At 33.3% G+C, this 6518-nt stretch overlaps 1 pseudogene; it reads left to right on the forward strand.

The window, feature by feature from the left end:
* The first annotated feature begins 1191 nt into the window (after window positions 1-1191).
* On the forward strand, window positions 1192-1939 carry LOC143615056 (LOB domain-containing protein 21 pseudogene; annotated as a pseudogene).
* The last annotated feature ends 4579 nt before the right edge of the window (window positions 1940-6518 follow it).

The raw sequence follows: 6518 nt of genomic DNA on the forward strand, positions 1-6518 counted from the left end.
TTATAACCATTTATTCTGAACCTTCCCCAACTCAGGAGTCAATGCTTAAAATTAAATTGTTTATTAAATAAATAATTTATTTATAGAAATTATGTACTTGGTATCCTATGTGAATAATATAGTTGAAGAATATATAAAAAAGATGTATTGCTTTAATAGTATAGATAGATGCATAACATAGTCTCATTTACTTTTCTTATATAATTGGTTAAAACTGAAAATAAAGATTATTTTGTTAATGCTTTTAACGATGTGTTCGGTCGGGTGCAACAAGTAATCGTAGGTGTCTAAACCAATGCATCAACTTTACGGACTTTATGAATTTAGGTCTTTGGTTGTGACTTGTGAGGCTCATTTTATAAATTAATTTAAATATTACAACAGGAATATTATAATAGAATCAGGATGAGACAAGTATTGATAATCACACTGCTAAATCTAATTGTATAGCATCTATTATATCTGGTTTCATACTCGTCAAGTATCTGATTACTCAATGCTTGTCGAGTATTGATTATCTTCACGGATATCATATATACACGGTAGTTTGTTAAAATCTACCGATGGACTTCTTGTGTATATTTCTTACTATTATAAATTTTATATGATTTATCAAAGGAAAGTTGAAAAATGAAAACTAATTAAAATGTCATTGAAGTAATGGATTTCTCTATTACCAAAGAATAAATAAACTAAAAATAAAAAATGTTTACGGACATAGTTTGGGTAATGAATATGTATGATTCTAGTAATCATATCGAATATAACTAATATCATAGTCGTATGCTACTCATAATACTTGTAAAAACGAATCATATTGCCGAGTACGTCTTGAATTTTGAAATTATGAGTTTACCCTATTTGTTCCCATCCCTGCACAATCACAATTTTAATGTGATTTTCTTTCTTTTTAAAGTTTTTAAACACCTATGATGACCCATCTAATCTTATGAGGCCACACTTAGTCTCATCCTTTCCTTTATGAAGATGAACCATCATATGTGTGTGTAAATAATATACATCAGAATAACATTTCGATCCATCCCATATTCAACTTTCACACATTTTTTTACAAAACAAAAGTTATAATTTATATTTAAAAAGAAAACTACTATATATAACATGGATAGTCACATATATTAAAGCAGCACAAAGTATTTCTTTGGGTAGGAAGGTTCACTAACCAAGTAAACAAAGCTTATCCCCAATCAAACGCTATATATACATATATTGGCAAAGACAGGAGGAGGTGAACAAAGCCAATCCATAAGAAGCCAAGAGCCACGATCAAGTTCTTCTTGTGCAGCATGCAAGCTCATGAAACGGAGATGCGCCTCCGACTGCCTCTTGGCACCTTATTTTCAAGCCGATGAACCCAAAAGGTTCGCCAAGGTCCACAAGGTCTTCGGAGCAAGCAATGTCACCAAGATTCTAAACGAGGTCCCCAGTTCACAAAGACAAGATGCCGTCGATTCCCTGGTGTTTGAGGCCGAAGAGCGACTAAAAGACCCTGTATATGGGTGCATTGGTGCAATAACATCTTTACAAGATAAGATGTTTCAACTACAACATGATCTAGCGGTGGCTAAAGCTCGACTAGCTCGATGCTCCACAAGAACATCTTATGCTTCTTGTTCCACTACTTCACCATTCTTGATGTTGGATGGTGAACTTGACATGTCGTCTTTTGACGACTTTGTGGTGGATCAGGGTGGATTGACCGCTGAGTTTCATCAACACCCTTTTCCATGACAATCTGTCAAACTCAAACGTTTAACTTTGTGTATGAAACCGATAGCCTTGTGTTCTCCCTACCTCTTGTATTATTGTTAATTTAGAGATTTAGCTAGTATAATCCATTATGAGATAATTTGTTATGAGTTTGGATCATGGATAAATTTTGGTTTTTATGTGGATTTGAAGCAATAAGACTGTGAGTTGATGGTTTTTTTTTTATTATTATTATTATTTTTTTTGTAATTATTGATCTTGGAAAAATATCCAAAGAGATGCTCTTCTTTTGCCCCCCTTCCATGTGCTTTGCAAGAGCAATTGTGCTCTTCTATGCATAAAGCAATCAATATTTGGTTGAATATTTTTTATGGTTACAAGTATAGATCATTATGTCTCTTTGTATCAACAATCACTTTAAAAGTTAAAATTATCATAAATACGAATTATCCTTTTCTAAAACATCTAGTAATAGTTACTCTACACAACTCCTGACGTTACTAATTATCCCCTATTTGTTTTGATGTTATATGACCATATATGGGTGTACGATTTGATGTTATATGACCATATAGAGCTATTTATATATGAAACTGTAAAAACACGTATAAAGTCATAATTTATACACATGTATATGGCTTTATATGTACGTATATATAGGGCATGCAACATGATGATATGTGTCATTATAGAGATATACGCTCATGTGTTGTATGATTGATGGATTGATACAATAGATAAAGGGTGTGCATCTAGTATCTTGCGAGATGAGAATGGTTTTTAAAAGATTATTCAACTCTTATATATATGAAACAAAATCCTCTTTCAGTCAGATAGATACCAAAATAAAACACATTGCTCTTCAAACAAGTCCCTAAAAGTACTTTCTCATCAAGCCATATCAATTAAAACTCAACAAAATCGAAGTCAAAAACTTCCCTCCAAGAAACACATATTCACCAACTTTTTCATCCCTAGGAGAACTAGTCAAGTAGTCAGTCTAGTCTGTCTCGCAATATTCATAGGAAATATATATCGATAGTCAGACACTTGACATACTTCACATTCAAATTAAGAGGTTTTCACATGTTCATCATGAAGCTTGATGTGAACACTACATATTGTCAATCTTTATCTTCATATTTTTGTTACCGAGATTGATCTCACCAAGGCGTTCCTTTTGGTTCAATGTGCAACACAAAGTTCATTCTATCTCCGACAATATGAACTCACACCATGATTTTCAAACACGTTTATACCACCTTCATCGACCCTTTTTCTTTCCTTCGAGTATTACAATATATCTAAATCTTCATGAAATTAAGGATTACAAACTTTCATATAACTTGTTTCTTTATATAACTCATATATGTATTTCACTGATATATACTATCACGGTAATATCTCTTTCCTCTTTTAGGATCCTATGCAATCAATAATTTCTTCTGATACAGAAAACCATCACTTCGTGTCTTTGTTTTCTTTATCACGTAGTTTTAAGCACATCTTCAAAGTGTCAAAATCGTATGTCGTATCAACATAGTTTGCATAAACAAATTGTGCATGATCCTACCATATGAAAGTGATAGACACATTGGAAGAGGATGCTAAAGTTGGGCACCAAAGGAAGATATATACTATTGAGGCATGTTGGAGGATCATGCAAAAGTAGGACAACGGGGGGAGAGTGTTATAAAGGAAAGTCATATTGTGGCACACCACATATAATATTAGAAACTTTTAAGATTTCTATAAATAGGAATTAAAGAGGATAATGTTTATGTGAAAGTATAAATGAAAATAAGGGGCAATTTGTTTCAATCATATCTGACTGATTTAGATATTATTCATCCTCTTTCTCATTAATTTAGCATTAATTAAGAACTGACCGAGACCTAATTTTTCCCCGTTTAGATTTTTTCTTCTTGGAACCAAACGTTCCAATCAATAACCGAATCTGATGTCCTCTTACGTTCAGATATAAGCAAGCAACCTAAAATGGAATAATGCTGTTTGAAAAGAAAATGAATTTATGGTATTTACAACAGTCAAGTAAATAATCAAAAGTTGTGTAGCCAATTTTAACCCAAACTAGTAGTAAGTCACTATAGATTTTTCATCCTAATTGCTTTTCAAAAAGTAAGAGAAAGAATCGGCATTGCTATTACATCATCATTATGACACAAGATGACACTATCCTTTTTATTTTCTCAAATATTCATTTAAAATATAATTTAGTTTTTCTTTGGAAACTTTTGTTCTGTAGTTGTATGATATGCATTAACATTTTATTTGTACATTATATTCTCAACACGTTTGTACGGCTGTTTATATCGTTTAAAAGTTTATTGCAATGAAAATGAAAATGAAACTCTATAGATAGAAATAGCAAATTTAAACAAAACATATGAAAAAAAATGCATTTTATTTAACTCATGAATTTAATAAGAGAAGAAACTCATAGAAACTAAGAAAGATTGATAAGATAGAAAGTTGATTTATTTTAGAAAAAAATTCTCAAAATAGCTTGTTTTGACATTTTTTTTTCAGAAATAACTTAGTTTTTTAAAAAAAAAAACCTCAAAATAGTCTATTTTTTTTTGTTGGATTCGACGGAAACAAGAACTGATTCAACGGATTAGTATAGTCTATCAGGTGCTGACACGTATTCAAAATTTTCAGTGGATCCGACGTTTTTTTAAGCTATCCGACGGATTCATGTTCTAGGCGATGTAAAAGTAAACAGTCCGATCTAACGGTTCAGTTCATGCTTCCGTCGGATCCGACTATTAATTTGTCCGTAGAACCCTAGATTTTCAATTTAGGGTTTTTGATTTTGAGTCTAGAGTGAAACTGAACACTATGGTTGTGTTCTTCTAGAAAAAACTAAATGATTTGCACTATTGATTTGCTTGATTTTGTGGAGAAATAAGAAAGATAGAGATAGAGGTTGGTTATAGAGGTTTAGGGGTTAAGAGATAGAAGATGATGAATTTCGTCGGATCCATTAAAAATTACGTCTGATCCAACGGTAATTCTTTAACAAATTTTGTCGGATCCATTAATACGTTCACACGTGGCGCGGTATTAAATGTCCACAAATTCCGTCAGACGGTGTTGAAATTCCGTCGGATCCGATGAAAAAAATAAGCTATTTTGGGGATTTTATGTAAACCTAGGCTATTTGTGAAAAAAATTGATCAAACTTAGCTATTTTAGGATTTTTATTTTAAAAAGAATTAATGAAAATGATGGGGAATATGGCAAAAATGATAGAAACTAGAAAGATATTCATCTCACTTAAATAATTTTTCATAACATCACATACCGCTACAACAACAATATGATTCTGATGGGTTGATTTTTTAACGACCACACTAACTAAAATGTCGTCAGCATAGCATATCCTGTGATATGTCGTCGGTACAAGTTTAGCCTTACGAAGAGCATGCACGACGACAACAAATCTGTACCCCCCGAATGACATGGAATGAGGCGGACGAGGGTATTGTAGTGGATCGAGCTGATGTCCACATACCAGGTTTGTTTATGGCAGACGAGCAAATGGACGATGGTGGTCCCCACTCCTCCGCATACACACATGTACATGTTATATATGTATGTACCTACATAATTTTAAATATTTTAATAGGGTTTATTGAGATTTGTAGTAAAAGAAAATTAGTGTTTGAAAGTTGTGAGTGCTCTAATTTTTTAAACGTTGAATGGCTTGGCTACACAATATTACATGTATGTCTTCTCGATCCAAAAACCTGCATGCACATGTTTGTCCCCTTCGTGATGGACTCCAAGAAAAACAGACACGGATATCATGATTCATGAACTAGAAATTGTGGAATCTCTTCTTCATACGTGTCGTAACAACACAGTTAACTTACAAACCACCGTCATTTACGTGGCTATTCACCTCCTCTGTCACCACATCATCAACCGAATCAAACTGCTCAACATCTATCTATATGATGGCTAGCTGTATATATAAGCATTCGATCTTGTTGAGTACTGTCAATCATCACAAGAGATCGATGGCGTCCCAACAACAGCAGAAGAAGGTAGATGATAGAGCAACAATGGCACCTGCAGGCGGTGCATGCGGAATAAGCAGCCAGGCCCAACAACACCCTTCTGAAGGTAGATTTTAAACATCGGTCGTAATTACACACCTCAGGGCCGGCTCCGAGAAGGCAAAAAAAAAATTTTTGGTAGAAGGCGAAAAATCTTTTAAGCCTTAAATAAATAGAGTATTTTGTTAGGTTTAAACAATTTAATTTTTATATGGGGTTACTCAAATAAGACTGGAACACAACCTTTTGATTAGGAATAATACTCCTTTACCACTAGACCTAGACCAAGGTAGTGCTTATGCAATTGAGTTCACACATTAAATATGCATATTGGTTTAATAAAAATACATATAATTTACAAAAAAATTCGAGCCTAGCGGGATGTCTGGCCTATGGTCGTCGACCACCTAGCCCAGCCCTGCACACTGTTTAAAATCTAATCACACACAGTTTCAAACAATGATAAAGAGCGGACGGCCACTTTAAAAATAAAAAAATAAAAGTTTTGACCGTCTTTGATCTATGATATGAATGGCCATTAATTCAATATGCCAACAACCTTCCTGATCAATTTTCAAAGTTTGACCCAGCTGTCAAAACGGTCATTAAAATTTTATCCAAAGGGTCGTTATGACTTCTGACCAATAATTTTCAATGTGATTTTTTCTTTTGTCAAAACATCACATCAGTAGGAGTGTTTTA

Source organism: Bidens hawaiensis, unplaced genomic scaffold (genome assembly GCF_021521415.1).
Source record: "Bidens hawaiensis isolate Kalapana, Puna unplaced genomic scaffold, B.hawaiensis_p1.1 tig00002306_1, whole genome shotgun sequence".
In the NCBI taxonomy this organism is placed as follows: domain Eukaryota; kingdom Viridiplantae; phylum Streptophyta; class Magnoliopsida; order Asterales; family Asteraceae; genus Bidens; species Bidens hawaiensis.